The sequence below is a fragment of the Pseudophryne corroboree genome, chromosome 4, assembly GCF_028390025.1.
Source record: "Pseudophryne corroboree isolate aPseCor3 chromosome 4, aPseCor3.hap2, whole genome shotgun sequence".
Taxonomy (NCBI): domain Eukaryota; kingdom Metazoa; phylum Chordata; class Amphibia; order Anura; family Myobatrachidae; genus Pseudophryne; species Pseudophryne corroboree.
Window position 1 is genome coordinate 136,908,894 of NC_086447.1, and position 19,546 is coordinate 136,928,439.

A 19,546-nucleotide genomic window follows, 5' to 3' on the forward strand; every position below is an offset into this window, starting at 1 on the left:
GTACGAATAAGGGAATATACTTATCTTATTGAATTTAAGGGGTGTTACAAAACAGCAGAAGTTTGTGCAACCTAAAGGGGATTATTTGATGAAGTGAGGGCCTCTCTTGCTGGAGTCCACTGGTGGTCATACTGTAGCAAGTCATGACGAAAGAACTTGGATTTTACACCAGCTCGAAGCTGGCAGCATTTCTTTTATCCCCTGTACATTGTTGGGGCTAATTTTGCACATAGATGTTCTTCCCGCACACAAAGAAAGGTCTGATATCTCCTTGTTCTTAATATTAATTAAAATTATACATGAGGCTATACTGAGCAGTTTTTATGGAGGAAAGAAAATATAATGGAGGGGGTGGTAACAAAAAGTTTGGAAAGTAACTTTTGCATACTGTAACATACAGAGTCTGTCCTAGGCATGGGCAAACTAGGTGTTGAGGTGTACCTTGGAAGAGCCGGTGGGGTATACTTTGCTGAGCAACCAGGAGGGCAGTTTCACCCAGGTTATACCATCTATCCTGTCCATGTGTTTGCTTATGCCTTGGGACCAACAACTCGGTTAACCCGAGCGTGCCCGAACGTCATCATCCCGCGGTCGGATTCTCGCGAGATTCGTATTCTATATAAGGAGCCGCGCGTCGCCGCCATTTTTCACTCTTGCATTGGAGATGATCGTGAGAGGACGTGGCTGGCGTCCTCTCAGTTTCTATGTTCAGTGGGCTGCAAATTGTGCTGCAAATATCTGTGCTCAGTGTGCTGCAAATATCTGTGCTCAGCGTGCTGCAATTGCAAATATCTACGTTCTCTGCCTGAAAAACGTTCCATATCTGACTGTGCTCAGTGTGCTGCAAATATCTGTGCTCAGTGTGCTAATTGCTTTATTGTGGGGACTGGGGACCAGCAGTATTATATAGTAGGAGGACAGTGCAGAGTTTTGCTGACCAGTGACCACCAGTATTATACGTTCTCTGCCTGAAAAACGCTCCATATCTGTGCTGCATTGTAGTATATAGTAGGAGGACAGTGCAGAATTTTGCTGACCACCAGTATAACTATATATATATAGCAGTACGGTACAGTAGTCCACTGCTCTACCTACCTCTGTGTCGTCAAGTATACTATCCATCCATACCTGTGGTGCATTTCAGTTTTGCACAGTTTGCTGACCACCAGTATAACTATATATATAGCAGTACGGTACAGTAGTCCACTGCTCTACCTACCTCTGTGTCGTCAAGTATACTATCCATCCATACCTGTGGTGCATTTCAGTTTTGCACAGTTTGCTGACCACCAGTATATACTATATAGCAGTACGGTACAGAAGGCCACTGCTCTACCTACCTCTGTGTCGTCAAGTATACTGTCCATCCATACCTGTGGTGCATTTCAGTTTTGCACAGTTTGCTGACCACCAGTATATAATATATAGCAGTACGGTACAGTAGGCCACTGCTCTACCTACCTCTGTGTCGTCAAGTATACTATCCATCCATACCTGTGGTGCATTTCATTTTTGCACAGTTTGCTGACCACCAGTATATACTATATAGCAGTACGGTACAGTAGGCCACTGCTCTACCTACCTCTGTGTCATCAAGTATACTATCCATCCATACCTGTGGTGCATTTCAGTTTTGCACAGTTTGCTGACCACCACTATATAATATACAGCAGTACGGTACAGTAGGCCACTGCTCTACCTACCTCTGTGTCGTCAAGTATACTATCCATCCATATGCATTTCAGTTTTGCACAGTTTGCTGACCACAAGTATATACTATATAGCAGTACAGTACAGTAGGCCACTGCTCTACCTACCTCTGTGTCGTCAAGTATACTATCCATCCATACCTGTGGTGCATTTCAGTTTTGCGCAGTTTGCTGACCACCAGTATATACTATATAGCAGTACGTTACAGTAGGCCACTGCTCTACCTACCTCTGTGTCGTCAAGTATACTATCCATCCATACCTGTGGTGCATTTCAGTTTTGCACAGTTTGCTGACCACCAGTATATAATATATAGCAGTACGGTACAGTAGGCCACTGCTCTACCTACCTCTGTGTCTTCAAGTATACTATCCATCCATACCTTTGGTGCATTTCAGTTTTGCACAGTTTGCTGACCACCAGTATATACTATATAGCAGTACGGCACAGTAGGCCACTGCTCTACCTACCTCTGTGTCGTCAAGTATACTATCCATCCATACCTGTGGTGCATTTCAGTTTTGCACAGTTTGCTGACCACCAGTATATAATATATAGCAGTACGGTACAGTAGGCCACTGCTCTACCTACCTCTGTGTCGTCAAGTATACTATCCATCCATACCTGTGGTGCATTTCATTTTTGCACAGTTTGCTGACCACCAGTATATACTATATAGCAGTACGGTACAGTAGGCCACTGCTCTACCTACCTCTGTGTCATCAAGTATACTATCCATCCATACCTGTGGTGCATTTCAGTTTTGCACAGTTTGCTGACCACCACTATATAATATACAGCAGTACGGTACAGTAGGCCACTGCTCTACCTACCTCTGTGTCGTCAAGTATACTATCCATCCATATGCATTTCAGTTTTGCACAGTTTGCTGACCACCAGTATATAATATATAGCAGTACGGTACAGTAGGCCACTGCTCTACCTACCTCTGTGTCGTCAAGTATACTATCCACCCATACCTATGGTGCATTTCAGTTGTGCGCAGTATATATAGTAGTAGGCCATTGCTATTGATATATTACTGGCATATAATTCCACACATTAAAAAATGGAGAACAAAAATGTGGAGGGTAAAATAGGGAAAGATCAAGATCCACTTCCACCTTGTGCTGAAGCTGCTGCCACTGGTCATGGCCGAGACGATGAAATGCCATCAACGTCGTCTGCCAAGGCCGATGCCCAATGTCATAGTAGAGAGTATGTAAAATCCCAAAAAATAAAGCTCAGTAAAATGACCCAAAAATCTAAATCAAAATCGTCTGGGGAGAAGCGTAAACTTGCCAATGTGCCATTTACGACACGGAGTGGCAAGGAACGGCTGAGGGCCTGGCCTATGTTCAAGGCTAGTGGTTCAGCTTCACATGAGGATGGAAGCACTCATCCTCCTGCTAGAAAACTTAAAAGAGTTAAGATGGCAAAAGCACAGCAAAGAACTGTGCGTTCTTCTAAATCACAAATCCCCAAGGAGAGTCCAATTGTGTAGGTTGCGATGCCTGCACCTCTTTTTTCTTTCATTTTTCTTTGCATCATGTGCTGTTTAGGGACTATTTTTGGAAGTGCCATCCTGTCTGACACTGCAGTGCCACTCCTAGATGGGCCAGGTGTTTGTGTCGGCCACTTGGGTCGCTTAGCTTAGTCACACAGCTTCCATCTTGCACCTCTTTTTTTCTTTGCATCATGTGCTGTTTGGGGACTATTTTTTAATCTGCCATCCTGTCTGACACTGCAGTGCCATTCCTAGATGGGCCAGGTGTTTGTGTCGGCCACTTGGGTCGCTTAGCTTAGCCATCCAGCGACCTTGGTGCACCTCTTTTTTTCTTTGCATCATGTGCTGTTTGGGGACTATTTTTTAAATCTGCCATCCTGTCTGACACTGCAGTGCCACTCCTAGATGGGCCAGGTGTTTGTGTTGGCCACTTGGGTCGCTTATCTTAGCCATCCAGCGACCTTGGTGCACCTCTTTTTTTCTTTGCATCATGTGCTGTTTGGGGACTATTTTTTAAATCTGCCATCCTGTCTGACACTGCAGTGCCACTCCTAGATGGGCCAGGTGTTTGTGTCGGCCACTTGTGTCGCTTAGCTTAGTCATCCAGTGACCTCGGTGCAAATTTTAGGACTAAAAATAATATTATGAGGTGTGAGGTGTTCAGAATAGACTGAAAATGAGTGGAAATTATGGTTATTGAGGTTAATAATACTATGGGATCAAAATGACCCCCAAATTCTATGATTTAAGCTGTTTTTGAGGGTTTTTTGTAAAAAAACATCCGAATCCAAAACACACCCGAATCCGACAAAAAATTTTCAGGGAGGTTTTGCCAAAACGCGTCCGAATCCGACAAAAAAAATTCAGGGAGGTTTTTCCAAAACACTTCCGATTCCAAAACACGGCCGCGGAACCGAATCCAAAACCAAAACACAAAACCCGAAAAATTTCCGGTGCAGTTCACTAGTTTTAATGTGTTTTTATGTCATTTATTAAAGTTTATTTATATATATATACTACACTATGTGGAGCATGCTTGTATCTCTTTGAGGGAGATTTGGATAATAAGGAGTGGCCATATCAGGATCAACCACATTGTGCGGAGGTCTTCAGGTGATAAACTCCAAAACAGCTACGTGAGGAATTGTCTGTTCTATACGCGGAATCTGGCCTAGTGGAGGCCAATAAAGGGTACAAAGTAAATCCTCACAATACTAGTACTGATGTCAGGCGCTATCAACAATGGTTATAAAAAGTGTATATAAATAATTCTCTTACAGCTCATACAATCTGAATAGCCGCAAACAAGGTAAAATGGCCTGTGGAAATGGCCAACACAATCACACCTGATCGAAACCAGGTGTAGCAAAGGTAATTTTAGTTAACCTCTTGCGCTATTGAATTGAAGGTAACATGACTTGAAGACACTTGATTAATGGTTAAGATAATTTTTAATATCCATAAAATAAATTATAAACATAAAAATGAATGAATTAGTATGCGCATACATAAAAAAGTAAAATACTAAACTTACTACTTGAGCGTAGGAGGTGGATCATGTAGCTAATTGTGACCATATAGGACTAATTCATACGTTGACGGTGTCCTTTAATTAGTATTCTCAACATAGAACAGTCCCATTAAATGTGCTCGTAGAAACAAGATTAGGTGTGTACCAAACAGGTACCAACCTGTTTGGTACACACCTAATCTTGTTTCTACGAGCACATTTAATGGGACTGTTCTATGTTGAGAATACTAATTAAAGGACACCGTCAACGTATGAATTAGTCCTATATGGTCACAATTAGCTACATGATCCACCTCCTACGCTCAAGTAGTAAGTTTAGTATTTTACTTTTTTATGTATGCGCATACTAATTCATTCATTTTTATGTTTATAATTTATTTTATGGATATTAAAAATTATCTTAACCATTAATCAAGTGTCTTCAAGTCATGTTACCTTCAATTCAATAGCGCAAGAGGTTAACTAAAATTACAAAGTAAATCCGCCCCCCCCCCCCCCCATTTTTTTCTGTGTGTTATACAATTTATACCATAACCATCTGATGAACACTATGAGAAGTGTTCGCTGTCCCTCATTTTGTTTCTGAGGCTTTTTATGTGGGTAAAAGGAAGAACTAGCCTGATACCACTACAAGAATGTTTGGAAAAAAAACATTTAACGACTCACCGCTGTCCCAATTAAGGAGCGCATAGTGCATCCAGTATTTATTGAACTAGGCAAATGCCTACCGCATTTGGAATGCCTAGGGGCACAAGCAGCTTCTGTTGATTAAAATTATATGCAGCATGGCTATATTCTGTTTGTGACTGCGGCTATATCTACATACGAAATGCATTACTAATGTGCGGCATATGTGTAAGGGACATAATGGGGGATATTCAATTGTTTGAAAAGTCAGTTGGGTGTCTGTTTTTTCCTATCTAATAGACAGGAAAAAACAGATGCCCAAACGATTTTTCAAACATTTGTATTGCCCCCTATGTGTATAAGGGCATTAATAATGTGTGTCATATGTGTAAGGGGCATTACTGTGTGGTATTGTGTGTATAAAGGCATTACTAATGTGTGGTATTATGGGTATATGGTGTACGACTTTGTGGCATAACGTATAGAAAGGGCACTACTGTGTGGTCTAATTTGAATAAAGAGCAATATGGTGTGGTGTAATGTGAATAAGGGAAACTACTGTGAGGAGTAACGTGGTACTAGTGTGTGATGTAATGTGAATGAGACACTATTGCATGATATAATGTGAATGAAGTTGCAGTACTGTGTGGCATAATTTCTGGGGGTATTATTGTGTGACCATGCCCCTTCCCAGCAAGAACACGCCCCGTTTTGGGCTGCGCACCGAATGTGCACACTGTTTCTATTTAAAATATAGGGGGTAGGTCAGGGGTGATGGTGGTGAGAAAGGGGTACAGGGTCAGAGGCAGAACTAGTGTCTGTGCAAGGGGGCACCAGCCAAAATCTTGCCTAGGGCATCATATTGGTTAGGGCCGGCTCTGGTAACATAGACAATTTACACAATGATTCCCTTGAGATTATTCTGTCTCTGCACACACTAGGTATACATCTTGGGCCTAATTCAGACCTGATCGCAGCAGCAAATTTGTTAGCAGATGAGCAAAACCATGTGCACTGCAGGGGGGACAGATATAACATGTGCAGAGAGAGTTAGATTTGTGTGGGTTATATTGTTTCTGTGCAGGGTAAATACTGGCTGCTTTATTTTTAAACTGCAATTTAGATTTCAGTTTTAACACACCCCACCCAAATCTAACTCTCTCTACACCAGTAGCGTGCGGTGACGTCACTGGCTGGGGAGGCACTGAGATTACATATATATATATATATATATATATATATATTAGTGATGAGCGGGTTCGGTTCCTCGGAAACCGAACCCCCCCGAACTTCACCCATTTTACACAGGTCCGAGGCATACTCAGATTCTCCCGTATGGCTCGGTTAACCCGAGCGCGCCCGAACGTCATCATCCCGCTGTCGGATTCTCGCGAGATTCGGATTCTATATAAGCAGCCGCGCGTCGCCCCCATTTTCACTCGTGCATTGGAAATGTTAGGGAGAGGACGTGGCTGGCGTCCTCTCCGTTTATTAATGTTGATGCAAATATTTGTGCTTATTGCTTAATTGTGGGGACTGGGGAGCAGCTGTATTATATATGAAGAGTACAGTGCAGAGTTTTGCTGATCGGTGACCACCAGTTTTATCCGTTCTCTGTCTGAAAAACGCTCCATATCTGTGCTCAGTGTGCTGCATATATCTGTGCTCACACTGCTTTATTGTGGGGACTGGGGACCAGCAGTATTATATAGGAGGAGTACAGTGCAGAGTTTTGCTGACCAGTGACCACCAGTATTATACGTTGTCTGCCTGAAAAACGCTCCATATCTGTGCTCAGTGTGCTGCATATATCTGTGCTCACACTGCTTTATTGTGGGGACTGGGGACCAGCAGTATTATATAGGAGAAGTACAGTGCAGAGTTTTGCTGACCAGTGACCACCAGTAATATACGTTGTCTGCCTGAAAAACACTCCATATCTGTGCTCAGTGTGCTGCATATATCTGTGCTCACACTGCTTTATTGTGGGGACTGGGGACCAGCAGTATTATATAGGAGGAGTACAGTGCAGAGTTTTGCTGACAGTGACCACCAGTATATATAGCAGTACGGTACGGAAGGCCACTGCTCTACCTACCTCTGTGTCATCAAGTATACTATCCATCTAGATTCTATACCTGTGGTGCATTTTAGTTTTGCAGTTTGCTGACAGTGACCACCAGTATATATAGCAGTACGGTACGGAAGGCCACTGCTCTACCTACCTCTGTGTCGTCAAGTATACTATCCATCTAGATTCTACACCTGTGGTGCATTTTAGTTTTGCAGTTTGCTGACAGTGACCACCAGTATATATAGCAGTACGGTACGGAAGGCCACTGCTCTACCTACCTCTGTGTCGTCAAGTATACTATCCATCCATACCTGTGGTGCATTTCAGTTGTGCGCAGTATATATAGTAGTAGGCCATTGCTATTGATACTGGCATATAATTCCACACATTAAAAAATGGAGAACAAAAATGTGGAGGGTAAAATAGGGAAAGATCAAGATCCACTTCCACCTCGTGCTGAAGCTGCTGCCACTAGTCATGGCCGAGACGATGAAATGCCATCAACGTCGTCTGCCAAGGCCGATGCCCAATGTCATAGTAGAGAGCATGTAAAATTCAAAAAACAAAAGTTCAGTAAAATGACCCAAAAATCAAAATTGAAAGCGTCTGATGAGAAGCGTAAACTTGCCAATATGCCATTTACGGCACGGAGTGGCAAGGAATGGCTGAGGCCCTGGCCTGTGTTCATGGCTAGTGGTTCAGATTCACATGAGGATGGAAGCACTCATCCTCTCGCTAGAAAACTGCAGTGCCACTCCTAGATGGGCCAGGTGTTTGTGTCGGCCACTTTTGTCGCTTAGCTTAGTCACACAGCGACCTTGGTGCGCCTCTTTTTTTCTTTGCATCATGTGCTGTTTGGGGACTATTTTTTTGAAGGGCCATCCTGCCTGACACTGCAGTGCCACTCCTAGATGGGCCAGGTGTTTGTGTCGGCCACTTGTGTCGCTTAGCTTAGTCACACAGCGACCTTGGTGCGCCTCTTTTTTTCTTTGCATCATGTGCTGTTTGGGGACAATTTTTTTGAAGTGCCATCCTGCCTGACACTGCAGTGCCACTCCTAGATGGGCCAGATGTTTGTGTCGGCCACTTGTGTCGCTTAGCTTAGCCATCCAGCGAACCCGGTGCAAATTTTTGGACTAAAAATAATATTGTGAGGTGTGAGGTGTTCAGAATAGACTGAAAATGAGTGTAAATTATGGTTATTGAGGTTAATAATACTATGGGATCAAAATGAAACTCAAATTCTATGATTTAAGTTGTTTTTGAGGGTTTTTAAAAAAAAAAACACCCGAATCCAAAACACACCCGAATCCGACAAAAAAATTTCAGGGAGGTTTTGCCAAAACGCGTCCGAATCCAAAACACGGCCGCGGAACCGAATCCAAAACCAAAACACAAAACCCGAAAAATTTCCGGTGCACATCACCAATATATATATATATATATATATATATATATATATAGAAGGAAGGAAGAGCGGCACTAGGCGTCTTGGGATCAAAAACTTGTATTTAAACAACACATAGAAGTCCGACGTTTCGGGGCTCACATGCCCCTTTGTCAAGGTGTACAACAGTGAATAACAGTGTAAAACATACCTTTATAGTGTAGAAACCCCTTGTGTACGTGCAGCATACGCCAAACGGAGCCGCCGTTCGGCACTAACAGGTGACGTCATCATCAAGCGGCCACCCGGAGCCATGGCAACCTAGGCTCCGTCGTCGCCGCAAAGCCTGACGGGGATTGTAGTGCGCTGTGGATGAGAAAAAGATGGAAATACAGTACCCTGCACCAAGAACACAGTACAGGCAGTGACCAACAGATCTTAATAAAACCTAAAGTTGGAATATGCTGTGGTGAAGCAACAATTAAATCAACCACAGGATGTTAAACAATAATGGTATAATATCCAATATACTAGTGAAAGGAACTGCCTGTGATGTGCCTACAGAAAATAGTGCAGGAATATAGTAAAGTGAGTAGACAAAGCCCCTGTGACCAGGACCTTGGTGGGAATGGAGTATTGTGAAGGGGAGGACGCACCTTAGAATGGAGTAACTATGGTACAATAGAAGGGAAAGTGTGGAAATTATAAAGAACCCGGCACCCTACTGGCTGGCAATCAGTTGGATAACCAGCAGTAAATAGCGAGAAAGGTCTGCAGACATTAGGAGATGGTGCATAAGTATCTAAACAGTTATATATGGTGCTAGATCTAAAGAAATAATAACGCTTAAACCATAATAAATCTAGGCTTATTAATGGATGAATAAGTTCCAAGGCATAATCTCATTCAGGCCCCCTGGGCTAATGGTGCCTAGTTTGTGGATCCATTTAGCTTCTAGTCGGAGGAGTTTATTCTCACGGTCACCTCCTCTCAAAGATTTTTCAACGTGGTCAATGGCCATGTGCCTCAGGTCGTTCAAGGAATGTCCTAATTCGACGAAATGTCTGGCTACTGGTTGATCAGCAACTTTTCCCAAGGTGGCTTTCTTGATTGCAGACCAGTGGAGGGCCATTCGTTCCCTCATCGTTCTGATGGACTTGACCACGTATACCAAATTACATGGGCATACTATGATGTAGATGATATAGGAGGTAGTACATGTAAGGACATGTTTGATGGAGACATTACGGTCCTCATGCGGATGTCTAAACGAGAATCCAGTTATCATATAGGAACAAGTGGTGCATTTTGGGCACTTATAGCACCCCGGTGTTTTGGACAGAAAACTCGGTGGGCGTTCTACCTCCTCTTTGAAGCCTGTCACGTCTGTGTGTACCACAATGTCCTTAATGTTTCGTCCTCTGGTGTAGCATGTCATGGGTAGTTTGTTTTTGAACGGTAAAGTAGTATCTGAAGAGACTAATGGCCACAGGGCTCTAGAGGCGCGTGGAATGACAGGACTCGTTGTATTGTATTGGGTGACAAACGGGATTACCTCCCCTCTAGTCTTCTTAGTACTGGGGCACATGAGATTGCTTCTGGGGATGGCCAAAACCTCCTCTTTGTGTGCCAGCAGTTTTTTGCAGTCATACCCTCTTTGCAAGAATTTGATGATAAGTTTATCTAACTCGCCTTCCAGTTTACAACGGTCGCTGGTAATGCGTGCTATCCTTATCATCTGTGACCTTGGGAGTCCATTGATTAAGCCTTTGGGGTGGTGGCTATTGGCCCTGAAGAGGGTATTTTGGTCCATCGGTATGGTATAGAGACCTGTCTGGATCTGTCCATCGTTAACAGTTACCTGGACATCCAAATAGTTGATAGAAGATTCGCTGGTAACATGGGTGAACTTGATGGAAGATTCACGTGCATTCGCTGCGGCCATCAGTGACTCAAACAGAGTCAAAGGCCCGGTCCACATAATAAATAGGTCGTCTATGAAGCGGGTATATAGGAGAATATGCTGGGCCACTGTTGGATCTTTAAAAAAGATCTCCATCTCCTCCTTGAACATAAAAATATTGGCAAAGGATAAGGAGACGTTGCTCCCCATCGCACACCCCGTTCTTTGGCGGAAAAAATGACCATCGAAAAGAAAAAAGTTATGAGTTAAGGTTAACTCTAATAGGTCAAGGAACAACTTGTGGTCCAGATCCGACATATGTTCCGCAGTGATGAATTCCTCTACAGCTTTCATGCCCTGTTGGTGAGGGATACTGGTGTAGAGGCTGCAGACATCAACTACACATAGTATCGTACCTGCTGGAACTAGGGACACAGATGAGAGCCGTTGGAGGAAGCAAGTAGTATCTTTGATAAATCTCTGATGGTTGAGGATGAATGGTTGTAGAATATTGTCCAGGAAAATTGAGATGGGTTGAAATAACGAGTTTTTGGCGGCTATATTAGGGCGGCCCGGAGGGCGCTGGGGATTTTTGTGAATTTTGGGCACAGTGAAAAAGACAGGTCCTTCAGGGTGATCCTGTGAAAGAGCCTTAGAGAGTTTAGAAGAAATAAGGCCCTTAGAGCAAGCAGAATTCAACAAGGTGTCAACCTCTGATTTGTATTCAATGGTGGGATCCTGGGCAAGCCTTTCATATGTAGATTCATCATTGAGTTGTTGGTATGCTTCTTCCAGATAATCATTCAGGTTCAGAACCACAATCCCGCCCCCCTTATCGGCGGGGCGAATGATGATATCTCTATAGGATCCCAATTGCTTAAGTGCCAATTGTTCCTGTCGCGACAGGTTACAATGGATATCAGTTTGGCCTTGCTGATATCTAGAAACAGAATTGTCCATCAGCCTAATATATGTTTTAATGGACGAGTTAGTTGAAGGAGGATCAAAAGAAGAAAGATGTCTGGAGTTGATAAATTTATTGTGTACAACAGACCGGTTTGTCGGTGTATCATCAGGTCGCTGTGATTGAAAAAATTCTTGGAGCCTGAGTTTGCGGGCGAAACGGTGAATATCGACCTGCCAGGTAAAGTCGTTGAACCTGGTTGTCGGTACGAATGATAACCCCTTTTCTAGAACTGAAAGTTCCAGGGGGGTGAAGGTCCTGTGAGATAAATTGTATATTAACGATTCCTCCTTGCTGTGGTTGATCTTGCCCCTCGCCCACTGCCTGCCCCTGCGGGTGGCCTTCCTCTTCGGCCTTTTTCTTTGGAAGTGACAGCTGCTGGGGTCCCCCCTAAAGGGGCATATGAGGGGTTGGGGGAGTCCTCAACCTCATGCGAGGTGACCTCGGTTTCACTGTTAGATGTAGCTGACATGCGGGATTGGGCCTCACGTCTCCTTCACCAGCTATGCTTGGCTCGTGCATTATAGGATGTTTTGTCTCCTTGGTCTCCCCCCATCAGCCATCTATAGACCCGGTTGCTGTCATAGTCTTCCTTAACAATGGTATATTTGTTTCTTTTAAACTTGGTAAGGTCTCTTTTATAGTTGTCACACTGAGTTTGTAATTTGGCTAGCCAGTCCTGCTGGGTATCGTGGCGTAAAGCTTGAAGGTGTTCCTTTTCCAGTTGGCAGATTTTTTCACGGGTAACAGTGAGTTCTTTCCCTGCTTCTTCCACTACCAACAATAGTAGATTAAGGCTGCACTTGTTTAGGATACCAATCCATTTTTGACAGAAGTCAGGGTTGAAGCGGCCAATCGTGGGAACATTGCGCACCCTGAATCCTCTTGGAATTAATGTATCTCTGTGGTAATCAGAGAGTGAGATACCATGAAGGAGAAAGTCGATTTCACGCCGTTTAAGTTTTAATAGTTGATGATAGACATCCTCTGCTGAGTCAGCTTTGTCCACATGGCTCAGGCTGTCTTTAAATCGTAAACGGTCCGCGTCGTCGTCTGTGTAACTGTACAGTTCCCCTATGGTGGACGACATACCTCGGCAGCCTGGCTCACTTTCTTGGGTCATTGTGGCAAAGTTACTCCCAAAAGCAGTGAAATAATGTGAGACTGTGAAGTGCACTAAAAACAGTTCGGAGGTACCACACTCGACAGGTAAGAACAAATCAAGGATCACATGGGATCCTATAGTATTGGAGGGGTGCCTTGTTCCAAGATGGAACACTGGGGTAATGCAGCCTCAGAGTCCAAATAGTAACAAGTAGCAGGTGAACAGGCACTCCCATAAGTGGATTACACGGGCACCGGTGCCATCCCAGTGGAAATTTTCAAATAGAAGGAAGGATGAGCGGCACTCTGTGTCTTGAGATCAAAAACTTGTATTTAAACAACACATAGAAGTCCGACGTTTCGGGGCTCACATGACTCTTTGTCAAGGTGTACAACAGTGAATAACAGTGTAAAACATACCTTTATAGTGTAGAAACCCCTTGTGTACGTGCAGCATGCGCCAAACGGAGCCGCCGTTCGGCGCTAACAGGTGACGTCATCATCGAGCGGCCACCCGGAGTCATGGCAACCTAGGCTCCGTCGTCGCCGCAAAGCCTAACGGGGATTGTAGTGCGCTGTGGATGAGAAAAAGAAGGAAATACAGTACCCTGCACCAAGAACACAGTACAGGCAGTGACCAACAGATCTTAATAAAACCTAAAGTTGGAATATGCTGTGGTGAAGCAACAATTAAATCAACCACAGGATGTTAAACAATAATGGTATAATATCCAATATACTAGTGAAAGGAACTGCCTGTGATGTGCCTACAGAAAATAGTGCAGGAATATAGTAAAGTGAGTAGACAAAGCCCCTGTGACCAAGACCTTGGTGGGAATGGAGTAATGTGAAGGGGAGGACGCACCTTAGAATGGAGTAACTATGGTACAATAGAAGGGAAAGTGTGGCAATTATAAAGAACCCGGCACCCTACTGGCTGGCAATCAGTTGGATAACCAGCTGTAAATAGCGAGAAAGGTCTGCAGACATTAGTAGATGGTGCATAAGTATCTAAACAGTTATATATGGTGCTAGATCTAAAGAAATAATAACGCTTAAACCATAATAAATCTAGGCTTATTAATGGATGAATAAATTCCAAGGCATAATCTCATTCAGGCCCCCTGGGCTAATGGTGCCTAGTTTGTGGATCCATTTAGCTTCTAGTCGGAGGAGTTTATTCTCACGGTCACCTCCTCTCAAAGATTTTTCAACGTGGTCAATGGCCGTGTGCCTCAGGTCGTTCAAGGAATGTCCTAATTCGACGAAATGTCTGGCGACTGGTTGATCAGCAACTTTTCTCAAGGTGGCTTTCTTGATTGCAGACCGGTGGAGGGCCATTCGTTCCCTCATCATTCTGATGGACTTGCCCACGTATACCAAATTACATGGGCATTCTAGGATGTAGATGATATAGGAGGAAGTACATGTAAGGACATGTTTGATGGAGACATTACGGTCCTCATGCGGATGTCTAAACGAGGATCCAGTCATCATATAGGAACAAGTGGTGCATTTTGGGCACTTATAGCACCCCGGTGTTTTGGACAGAAAACTCGGTGGGCGTTCTACCTCCTCTTTGAAGCCTGTCACGTCTGTGTGTACCACAATGTCCTTAATGTTTCGTCCTCTGGTGTAGCATGTCATGGGTCGTTTGTTTTTGAACGGTAAAGTAGTATCTGAAGATACTAATGGCCACAGGACTCGTTGTATTGTATTGGGTGACAAACGGGATTACCCTGATCACCCTGAAGTACCTGTCTTTTTCACTGTGCCCAAAATTCACAAAAATCCCCAGCGCCCTCCGGGCCGCCCTATTATAGCCGCCAGAAATTCGTTATTTCAACCCATCTCAATTTTCCTGGACAATATTCTACAACCATTCATCCTCAAACATCAGAGATTTATCAAAGATACTACTTGCTTCCTCCAACGGCTCTCATCTGTGCCCCTAGTTCCAGCAGGAACGATACTATGTGTAGTTGATGTCTGCAGCCTCTACACCAGTATCCCTCACCAACAGGGCATGAAAGATGTAGAAGAATTCATCACTGCGGAACATATGTCGGATCTGGACCACAAGTTGTTCCTTGACCTATTAGAGTTAACCTTAACTCATAACTTTTTTCTTTTCGATGGTCATTTTTTCCGCCAAAGAACGGGGTGTGCGATGGGGAGCAACGTCTCCCCTTCCTTTGCCAATATTTTTATGTTCAAGGAGGAAATGGAGATCTTTTTTAAAGATCCAACAGTGGCCCAGAATATTCTCCTATATACCCGCTTCATAGACGACCTATTTATTATGTGGACCGGGCCTTTGACTCTGTTTGAGTCACTGATGGCCGCAGCGAATGCACGTGAATCTTCCATCAAGTTCACCTATGTTACCAACAAATCTTCTATCAACTATTTGGATGTCCAGGTAACTGTTAACGATGGACAGATCCAGACAGGTCTCTATACCAAACCGACGGACCAAAATACCCTCCTCAGGGCCAATAGCCACCACCCCAAAGGCTTAATCAATGGACTCCCAAGGTCACAGATGATAAGGATAGCACGCATTACCAGCGACAGTTGTAAACTGGAAGGAGAGTTAGATAACCTTATCATCAAATTCTTGCAAAGAGGGTATGACCGCAAAAAACTGCTGGCACACAAAGAGGAGGTTTTGGCCATCCCCAGAAGCAATCTCATGTCCCCCAGTACTAAGAAGACTAGAGGGGAGGTAATCCCGTTTGTCACCCAATACAATACAACGAGTCCTGTCATTCCACGCGCCTCTAGAGGCCTGTGGCCATTAGTATCTTCAGATACTACTTTACCGTTCAAAAACAAACGACCCATGACATGCTACACCAGAGGACGAAACATTAAGGACATTGTGGTACACACAGACGTGACAGGCTTCAAAGAGGAGGTAGAACGCCCACCGAGTTTTCTGTCCAAAACACCGGGGTGCTATAAGTGCCCAAAATGCACCACTTGTTCCTATATGATGACTGGATCCTCGTTTAGACATCCGCATGAGGACCGTAATGTCTCCATCAAACATGTCCTTACATGTACTACCTCCTATATCATCTACATCATAGTATGCCCATGTAATTTGGTATACGTGGGCAAGTCCATCAGAACGATGAGGGAACGAATGGCCCTCCACCGGTCTGCAATCAAGAAAGCCACCTTGGGAAAAGTTGCTGATCAACCAGTCGCCAGACATTTCGTCGAATTAGGACATTCCTTGAACGACCTGAGGCACATGGCCATTGACCACGTTGAAAAATCTTTGAGAGGAGGTGACCGTGAGAATAAACTCCTCCGACTAGCAGCTAAATGGATCCACAAACTAGGCACCATTAGCCCAGGGGGCCTGAATGAGATTATGCCTTGGAACTTATTCATCCATTAATAAGCCTAGATTTATTATGGTTTAAGCGTTATTATTTCTTTAGATCTAGCACCATATATAACTGTTTAGATACTTATGCACCATCTACTAATGTCTGCAGACCTTTCTCGCTATTTACAGCTGGTTATCCAACTGATTGCCAGCCAGTAGGGTGCCGGGTTCTTTATAATTTCCACACTTTCCCTTCTATTGTACCATAGTTACTCCATTCTAAGGTGCGTCCTCCCCTTCACATTACTCCATTCCCACCAAGGTCTTGGTCACAGGGGCTTTGTCTACTCTCTTTACTATATTCCTGCACTATTTTCTGTAGGCACATCACAGGCAGTTCCTTTCACTAGTATATTGGATATTATACCATTATTGTTTAACATCCAGTGGTTGATTTAATTGTTGCTTCACCACAGCATATTCCAACTTTAGGTTTTATTAAGATCTGTTGGTCACTGCCTGTACTGTGTTCTTGGTGCAGGGTACTGTATTTCCTTCTTTTTCTCATCCACAGCGCACTACAATCCCCATCAGGCTTTGCGGCGACGACGGAGCCTAGGTTGCCATGGCTCCGGGCGGCCGCTCGATGATGACGTCACCTGTTAGCGCCGAACGGCGGCTCCGTTTGGCGCATGCTGCACGTACACAAGGGGTTTCTACACTATAAAGGTATGTTTTACACTGTTATTCACTGTTGTACACAGGGCCGGCGCTACCATTAGGCAGCTTTAGGCAGCTGCCTATGGGCGCGGGCACTTGGAGGGCGGTACTGAATGGCGTGCAGTACAGTATGTCACAGGATGTGCGCTGTGAGGGATGCGAGGCGCCCGCTCCCTGTTCACCCGGTGTTGGATGTCCTGTCCCCACCTCCCTGGCATTGCTTGCTCTCCCCCCTTCCCTGCTGCCGCGATGACCAGGGAGAAGATCCGCTCCCTACCTACGCTGACAAGTCGTGTAAGGAGAAGAGCTGCTAGAGGACGGGGGCGGCACCTTCACCCGGGATGGTAATATTTACAGCAGCGGACAGTTCTTCTCCAACCACCGGCTGATCGTCAGCAAGGTCTGCAAAGCAGGGAGGCGCTCTCCCTGCTCTGCTACCTTGCTGATGTGCACTGTAGCTGCTGCAGCCTCTGCCCTTCACTAAATGTCAGGCAGTAGCGGCACCAGCAGCATCAAGAGCGCGTCCCGTCTCCCCCTCTCTCGATGACGTCACTGTGCCCGGCGAATCTAAAGGGGGTCCGGATGTGCACTGGCCCGGGAACACCCATTGCCCATATCACAGACATTTTAAATATACTTCTGCTGTCGCCGCCCGCCCAGTCAAATCCAGGAGGAGACTAGCAGCTCTGAGTCCCGCCCCGAGTTCCGCCCCGAGCTCCGCCTCCGCTGCTTTAAGTCCACGGGTAGCTGCTTCGTGTGACATGATGATGTCACACCAAGAACAAAGCCTGACCCTCCCCCTGCAAAGACTAACCGAGGAGGAGCGGCACACAATAACTAGGAGGTGGAGACGAGGCATCAGAGATAGAGACCCACGTGTGACAGCTGCCTATCCCTTAAGTGGAGAGGAGGCACTGCTTCAGCCAATATCAGGTAAGTGACAGTCAGGGGCTCTCTGCATAGCATATAGACTACATGTTAAGTTTAATTGTCAGAAATCCCACACATAGATTTAAAGCATTCATTTATTCTAATAGAGCTATGATTTTTAATGTTACACATACACACATATTTATATACACATCATTTTAAATAAAATTCCACAGAAAGCATATGTCAGGAAAAGTATGTCTTAGGTACACAGATTACTGCATCCTATGTACACATGCCCCCACCCTCCCATTAACTCCCAGTCAGCGTCCCTACCCTCACCGTCCTAACCCCCTCAGCGTCCATCCCTCACCTTCCCTCTAACCCCCCTCAGTGTCCATCCCTCACTCTCCCTTTACCCCCCTCAGTGTCCATCTCTCACCCTCCAACTCCCCTCAGCATCCATCCCTCTCCCTCTAACCCCCTCAGCGTCCCTACCCTCACCCTCCCTCTAATCCCCCTCAGCGTCCCTACCGTCACCCTCCCTCTAATCCCCGTCAATGTCCCTGCCCTCACCCTCCCACTAACCCCTTCAGCGTCCCTGCCCTCGCCCTCCCTCTAATCCACCTCAGCGTCCCTGCCCTCTCCCTCCCTCTAATCCTCCTCAGCGTCCCTACCCTCACCCTTCCTCTAATCCCCACCCTCACACTCCATCTAACTCCCCCTCAGCGTCCCTACCCTCACCCTCCCTCAGCATCCCTATCCTCACCCTCCCTGTAACCCCCGTTAGCGTCCCTACCCTCACCCCCCTCTAACTCCCCCGCAGTGTTCCTGCCCTCAAACTTCCTCTAACCCCCCTCAGCCCCCCTACCCTCACCCTCCAACTCCCCCTCAGCGTCCCTGCCCTGCCCCTTCCTTGTGAGACCACACACCCTTTTTTGCAGCACGCTGTCCCTTTATGAGTTAAGGGAGGGTGCAAAATTATAGTTTTCAGGGAGGCGCAGAAAACCCTAGCACCAGCCCTGCGGCTGATCTTCCTCTCCTCCTCCCAGTCGGCCCTGCACTAGAGGGAGTGCTTGCATAAAGAAATCTGTTTGTTTAATTTTTTATTTGTATCAGATGAACTAAACTAGTCTGCACAAGGAAGCTGATAGCTAGCAGGAATGATAAGCCTACAGGCAGGTAGCCTATATATTTACATATTTACTGCTGGCACCCACCATTGGTGGATTATTTATGTCAAAATTGATATGTGCCTATCACTTCTATGGCCACAGATGTTACATACACAACACTTGTGCAGTCTCCTGAATTCTTACTAATACTATACATTTTATGCACCATATCAGGAGTAGACAACATTTGCCATGCACCTCAGCTGGCTGTCAGTCATGTGACCGGCAAGAGGTTCTGCAGCAGCGCCTCTCTAGTTCTGTGTATACTATATATATATATATATATATATATATATATATATATAATAATTTTTTTTATTTTTTTTAATGCAAGATTATTTCACCATATGCATTATTTGTGGTGATCTGAGATTGTGTTTTGAGCATCATGATGAAAATTCAGCTGGGGTGGAGGGGGGGGGGTCCCCTGAAGATTTGCCTAGGGTGCTGAGGATCCTTGCACCGGCCCTGGTTGTACACCTTGACAAAGGGGCATGTGAGCCCCGAAACGTCGGACTTCTATGTGTTGTTTAAATACTAGTTTTTGATCCCAAGACGCCGAGTGCCGCTCTTCCTTCCTTCTATTTTAAAATTTCCACTGGGATGGCACCGGTGCCCGTGTAATCCACTT